Source organism: Ranitomeya variabilis, chromosome 4 (genome assembly GCF_051348905.1).
Source record: "Ranitomeya variabilis isolate aRanVar5 chromosome 4, aRanVar5.hap1, whole genome shotgun sequence".
Classification (NCBI taxonomy): domain Eukaryota; kingdom Metazoa; phylum Chordata; class Amphibia; order Anura; family Dendrobatidae; genus Ranitomeya; species Ranitomeya variabilis.
This window is the reverse complement of record NC_135235.1, coordinates 119,770,111-119,777,708: the sequence shown is the minus strand read 5'-3', so window position 1 is coordinate 119,777,708 and position 7,598 is coordinate 119,770,111. Positions and strand designations below refer to the sequence as shown.

General features: G+C 37.9%; 1 long non-coding RNA gene across 2 annotated transcripts in view; it reads left to right on the top strand.

Annotated features, from left to right (window-relative positions):
* LOC143768479 (uncharacterized) overlaps positions 1–2,761 on the top strand; it is a 9,670-nt gene extending 6,909 nt beyond the window's left edge. For both annotated transcript variants that reach the window (XR_013213883.1, XR_013213882.1), the window contains 2 exons: positions 1,488–1,666; positions 1,978–2,761. This is a non-coding gene — a long non-coding RNA (uncharacterized LOC143768479). The remainder of the gene's footprint in view (positions 1–1,487; positions 1,667–1,977) is intronic.
* The last annotated feature ends 4,837 nt before the right edge of the window (positions 2,762–7,598 follow it).

Here is a 7,598-nt window from a genome sequence, read left to right as displayed (position 1 = left end):
TGATATCAGTGTAGTATTGTATATTATAAAATAATACATTAGTTTAGATTAGCTTAGAATAATATGTGGCTGTGGCACAGTGTGATAATATATGACTATATATATATATATATATATATATATATATATATATATATATATATATATATACTACACTATGCAACAGTACTATTAATATATATGTATATGTTTATATATATATTTAGTTATAAATATTTATAGTGTCATAGCATAGTGTAGTGTAAAATTTAATAATAATCACAACAATAAATATAATAGCATAGCATATTACAATGTAAGCTGTTGCTGTGGCATAGTGCAGGATATTAAATTACGGTATTAATGTAATATAGTGTAGAATATTATGTTGTAGATTATTATCACTATCGCATATATCAGTGTTGTAACATTGTATGTTGCAATGAAACTTTGTCACAATGGTATAAAACACAACCCTGCTCTATGTTATACTACAGGATAGAAAGTGGTATAGTGTGGTTTGGGTGAGGCTCCGAGTCACCCATCATTATTATAGGGTGTAAAGCAGAATAATGTGGTGCTGCAGATGGTCCCCATAGATGGGACAAGGAGGAGAGGGAGACAGGGAGCACTGAGGAGTCCCAGGCAGGCTGATCCCATTAGCTCTGTCCTTGGGTTGAATATTTATACGGTCTGCGGGGTGAACAGATGGACTATCAATTTAATTTCATCTTCAACACCATCAGAGATTGATTTTCTACTCGCTCTTAATTTTGCCATAATTAATTGTATCATTACAACTGTTTTCTATTGATCTCCCTATTTAAAGCTGAAATGCAAATGGGATTTCACCAGATTCTAACAACACACTCAGAAGGAAGAAGAGGAGGAGGAGGAGGAGAGGAGAGGGCTGCTAACAAAGTTTACGTGGACACAACAATTAGGATTTCTCCTGGTGTTTTCTTAGCCCCACTTGGGAGCAGAGAGATAATATTTATTATAAATTTCAAAGATCCAGAGATTCCTACAGTGAGATTGCACTGCCATGTCCTGACAAGCCAGCGAGCTGTGCTGATTCCTACTCTTAACTGCTTCAATTTGTCAATACTTTTATTATATATTACCCCCTTATAATTCTTTACATAAATGCATTAAAAATAAAATATACTGTGAATTCATTTAATTCCATTAGTAAAATTTATAAAACAGTCGTATCACTTTTGCAATTTGTTAAGGCAAGTGTGCGACATTACAAATGCTACAGTGTAATATAAAGAAAAGCAAAAACCTGAATTATTTCGACAGCTATTACATATTTTTATGGTTAGCTTCCTAAAATAATTCGAATTTAGCACACATTATTTTTCAGGAAGGAATAATAAAAATATATAATTTTATTTTATTTTTTAAAAGTATTATTACTCTTTTTAAAAGTTCAGAAGTTCTGCATCTCACACTTTAAAAAGTTTGTAAATGTCACATGCACCTTTTCCTCTTTGGTGTCACAGTTGCAGGTTCCTACAGCCGCCCTTGGACATGAGCCTCCTTCCAAGTCAAGTTCAAAGATTCCATGAAGAAGGAGCTTTTGCCGGGTGCCCCTTGTGCTGATGCCATACCTGGGTCTTCTGTGCTCTGAGCCATACACCTCCTGGTTAATGGCCCGTCTCACACAGCACCAGGCCAGCAGGTATGTCCAGCCTACTGCACTCTCCTCACAGTTGGGTGCCCTGGTCTCCCTGCTGGATGGAGCAGTCATCCACAACTAAACGGTTTAGATAACTACAAGAAGTCAAAGAAAAATACTGGAGGGAGATCTGATACAAGGGATGCAAGATAAAAGAATCCAGGTAAAAAAGAAAAAAAACTATTTCAGGAGATAGAAAGACTCTTCCACTATCTAAAGTTCTCCCAAGTCCTGCTCAGTAGACTTGGAGCCTTCAAAAGTACCATGTGAAAGTTATCATGGTTTTATTAATGTTATTTCTTTCTTTTTCTAAGTTTATTCCAGAAATATGGAAGATTCATGAAAATTGAAGACGTTTCAATGGGAAAAAAAAAGTTCAGTGAAAATATTCAGCATACTTTCTGCAGCAAATGGATCGCGACCACCTTGGCTGATGTTACTTAAAGAAGCCTTATTATTCAATTAGACATGGATTTTTTTTTCTAACATCACCAAACAACTAACACTAAGCTTAAAGCAACCCAAGATAAATCTCCAACCCTAAACCCCAATCTCCTGCACCACCGCAACCTATTGATTTAACGATGTGAGAAGCTCTGTCAGGTTCACAGATGGATTCTAAAGAAAAATGAACTATTTGCGCATTGATTCTTCATTAAAGTTTCATTTATGCATTGGGTAAATTGGTTTGGAAAGTCTATTTGTGCTGTAACATTATTTTCAGTCCTGCAGCTTCCAGGCAAAATTTCCTATTTTGCACAATATGTAAATGAGGATAATAATAATAATAATAATAATAATAATAATAATAATAACAATACCAATAATAATACTACTACTACTAATAATAATAATACCAATAATAATAATACTTTTTCATTATATTTTATTCATGTTAATGTAATTGACATAGAATCATTGATGATATGATAAATTGATAGCTAGACAAATATACTTTCTGTAAGCTGTTGTACAAAACCACTTATTGTGTGCATTTAGTAATATGACATTTTGATCACCCATCAATGACAATTTGCATGGCATTAAATTGTCACATTTCTACCTGACAGCACCATATCAACGAATAAACTGCTGCTTTATTTTGTATTAAATATGTGCATATCTTCTTGGCAGTAAATGGAACTTGATATTAATGGGTTAAAAAGGACATCGAGAAACAAATGTTAATCCAATTTAACCATCTTCCTGGGAGAGGCAGAGAGCAAAAAAATGTCTTGCTGATGTGTTTATCCCCTAATCAGTTCATTAGCTATAAACAACATGACATTAGAAGTTGATATTAATTTTTATTCAGCCAGTTGATGTTTAATCGGTCATGGGAGAATGGATAAAAGGGAGGAAGATCCTCCTGGTGCAAACCAGTTAGAAGTTTATAAAGTGTCATCTCTGACCAGGAGACAGATCAAACAAACCAGGAGAGGAGGAGGGGTAATGAGTGACCATAAGACACAGGAAAGGGTGAAGGACTTAAATATGGGAGCGGGACTTTGGAGAAGATGCTATTGTTCACCTGGGAAAGGCAATCCCTCATTATTAAGGTGAATGGGTAAGGAAATGTCCTAATTAGCAGACAGAGGTGTGGTGGGGTTTTTATGGCAGTGACAATGCACATTAATTGCTCTAAGGTCTACCTGTCATACATTACAGGAAAAGACAATCCAGGCTGCAGACTATCATAAAACAAACATGTCTGCTCTTCTTTACATGGAGCACAATAGTCAGGTGTGTGAAAATATTTTAACACTTATACTGTCCAGTACTTTGCTAAATAATGTTTGCTCATGTGACTTTGTACTTTAATTACTGTAGACGTCTGCATACAATAAAAAAACAGCAATATGGAGGAGTTACAGCGCAGAGATATCATAGAGAAAAACTGTAAATATATACATATATATATATATATATATATATATATATATATATATATATACACAAAAAACTTTACACTAGTTTAATTTTTTCCACTATGATGTGGAAAATTGCTGTTGCTGTGATGTGAGTAATAAGAATAATAATTATATTATTATTATTATTACTACATATATTACATATTGCAAGCACCATGTCATGCATTTATTATCTAAAGTGTAAGAAATACAATTAGACATTGATAATTATGATCCATATTCACATTTTCTGACACATTTTGCACCAAATAACTCAAATTTAGGCATATTTTCATGAAAAAGACCATGAAGAACAAATTAACTTTAAAGAGTTTTCAACAAATATTTATAAAAATAGCAAAAGGTAATTGTTTTTATAATCCTATTTCAAAATACATTTAATTAGCATATCACCATTGTTTTTATCTAGGGAGGTAATCAGTATAGAATTGTAATGGCTGCCTTCATATTACATGGAGAGAAACCTGTCCTAGAATGTTAGGGCAGGTGTCTGTAAGGATGTGCAGGAGAAACCTCTGGCCCCTTTGTGCATAAGATGGTGTGCTTTCATTTTATCTTATTATGTAACATTAAAGATATCGGGGTGCTGATTTAAGAAGAAGCTGCTCACACTGCTGTCCATCCTGTCTATCTGATCTAATACTACAGCTACCAGGTGAGCTGATGTAAGAAGAGGCTGCTCACACTGCTGACCACTCTGTCTATATGATCTAATACTGGAGATACCAGGGTACTGATGTAAGAAGAGGCTGCTCACACCGCTGACCACTCTGTCTATCTGATCTAATACTAGAGCTACCAGGTGAGCTAGGCTAAAAAAAAGCTGTTCACACTGCTGACCACTCTGTCTATCTGATCTAATACTGGAGACGCTAGGGGTGCTGATGTAAGAAGAGGCTGCTCACACTGCTGGCCACTCTGTCTATCTGATCTAATACTGGAGATACCAGGTGAGCTGGTGTAAGAAGAGGCTGCTCACACTGCTGACCACTCTGTCTATCTGATCTAATACTAGAGCTACCAGGTGAGCTGGTGTAAGAAGAGGCTGCTCACACTGCTGACCACTCTTTCTATCTGACCTAATACTAGAGCTACCAGATGAGCTGATGTAAGAAGAGGCTGCTCACACTGCTGACCACTCTGTCTATATGACCTAATACTAGAGCTACCAGGTGAGCTGACCTAAGAAGAGGGTGCTCACACTGCTGACCACTCTGTCTATCTGATCTAACACTGGAGATACCAGGGGAGCTAGGCTAAGAAGAAGCAGCTCACACTCCTGCCCACCATGTCTATCTGATCTAATACTGGAGACGCCAGGGGCACTGATGTAAGAAGAAGCTGCTCACACTGCCATCACCCTGTAAATCTGATCTAATACTGGAAAAATAGGGATGCTGAGGTAAGAAAAGGCTGCTTATGTTGCTGTCCACCCTGTCTATGTGATCTAATACTGGAGATACCAGGATGCTGATATAAGAAGAAGCTGCTCACACTGCTGTCCACCATGTCTAACTGATCTAATATTGGAGACACCAGGGGTGTTGATGTAAGAAGAAGCTGCTCACCCTACCATCACCCTGTATATCTGATCTAATACTGGAAAAACAGGGATGCCGAGGAAAGAAGAGGCTGCTCACTTTGCTGTCCACCCTGTCTATGTGATCTAATACTGGAGATGCCAAGGGAGCTGATGTAAGAAGAACTTGCTCACACTGTTGTCCACCCTGTCTATCTGATCTAATACTGGAGACACCAGGCATGCTAGGCTAAGAAAAGGCTGCTCTCTCTGTAGACCATGGCGTCATTAATAGGCTCTGAGCCATATACTTTGCATTCCTGTGTGAACATGCCACATACAGACTATTTGTTTGCACAGGTGCACCAAGCAGCCAATTCCTGATTGTAGGGTGGCTGCATTATCGGTATTATTGCACCTGTGTATTTGCCATCTTAACTTGGGTCCGCTGTACCTTGGTTAGTGCAATTGTTGGACGCCTTGAACAGGTAAGCATCTCTGCCTGTATACTGGTGTTTTTTTGTTTAGAATAGTGGAGGTCTTTCCTCTTATGGTGTTTTTTTAGATTAGGACTGCCAATATGTAAGGACCCTTGACGCGGGTTGGCAGCTTAAATATTGTGGCCATAATATCGACCAATACCTTGCATACATTGTTATGTTTTTGGTGCACTGTATATTTTTCCAGGGTGCGGCTGGGCCCTAGATGGCTCTGTACACTGTGGCCTCTGTTCACACAGGATGCATTATGGTGAGCCCGCTACATGGCGTCATTAATAGGCTCTGAGCCATATACTTTGCATTCCTGTGTGAACACGCCACATACAGACTATTTGTTTGCACAGGTGCACCAAGCGGCCAATTCCTGATTGTAGGGTGGCTGCATTATCGGTATTATTGCACCTGTGTATTTGCCATCTTAACTTGGGTCTGCTGTACCTTGGTTAGTGCAATTGTTGGAGGCCTTGAACAGGTAAGCATCTCTGCCTGTATACTGGTGTCACTCTGTAGACCACCCTGTCTATCTGATCAAATACTGGAGAAACTGGGATACTGAAGTAAGAAGAAGATGCTCACATTGTTGTCCACCCTTTCTATCTGATCTAACACTGGAGAAACAGGGATGTTGAAGTAAGAAGAGGCTGCTCACACTGCTGTCCACACTGTCTATCTAATCTAATACTTTTGATGCCAGGGGTGCTGATGTGAGAAAAGGCTGCTCACACTGCTGTCCAACCTGTTTTTCTAAATGACGGTATATGTTATAGGTTATCTCCAGATCACAGTAACAGACCTTCCTACTGCTAATGCTCATAGGCACCTGTCCTGTTAACATTCTAGGACAGGTCTATGTCATTGCATCAAGACGACAGCCATTATAATTCTATAGTGGTTACCTCTCTAGACAAAATTATTGTGTTTTGCTAATTCTAAATATATAGAAATTTATTTACAATGATTTATTTAAAATTTATTCTAGTTGTTTTTGTATTCATGGAGGCCAGTTTAAAGGGAACCTATCAGCAGATTTTGCCGCTATAAGATGCGGCCACTGCCTTTCACGGCTTATCTACAGCATTCTGTAATACATGGGAATAGGTGGGGGTGGAATAGCTGGGGTGGATGTACTTTTTCACTTGGGTGCAATGAGGGCCTAACAATCCATTTTGCTTTGGTTAGGGCATTTAAATACAAGGCTAAGGGCAATGAACCTCCAGAAGAAGTAAAGCCTTACTACACACACTGCAAGGTTGCGAAACAGAGTCCACACAACTCTGTTTCCAAGAGTGATACACTGATTAGATGGTATGCCAGTCTATCACTGATATCCCTGTGTAAGTAATCAGTGTAGCATGCACTATTGGATCCAACATGGCACTCTGTGTCCTGAGACCATGCAAATTTTCCGGACTAAAATTAGAATGGTAGCATTTATTATAAAAAGGGTCAGATGAATCCATAGATACAGTGTTTTTATTTTTGCATTTTCATTTTTTGCTCCTCTTCTTCCCAGAGCCATAACTTTTTTATTTTTCAGACAAAATGGCCATGTGAGGGCTTGTTTTTTGCGGGACACCATTGATTTTAACATATCGTGTACTGGAAAACAGGAAGAAAATTCCAAGTGCGGTGAAATTACAAAAAAAGTGCAATTCCACATTTTTTTTCCTTTTTTTCCATGCTCACTAAATGCTAAAACTGACCTGCCATTATGATTCTCCAGGTCATTACAAATTCATAGACACCAAACATGTCAAGGTTCTTTTTTATTTAAGTGGTGAAAAAAACCCAAACTTGGTTAAAAAAAAGTGCGCCATTTTCCGAGACCCATAGAGTCTCTATTTTTAGTGATCTTGGGCTGGTGAGGGCTTATTTTTTGCATGCCGAGCTGATGTTTTAAGTGATACCATTTTGGTGTAGATATGATAAAAAAAACATAATTCTGAAGTTTTGAATTTTTTTCCTGTTACGTCGTTTAGCAATTG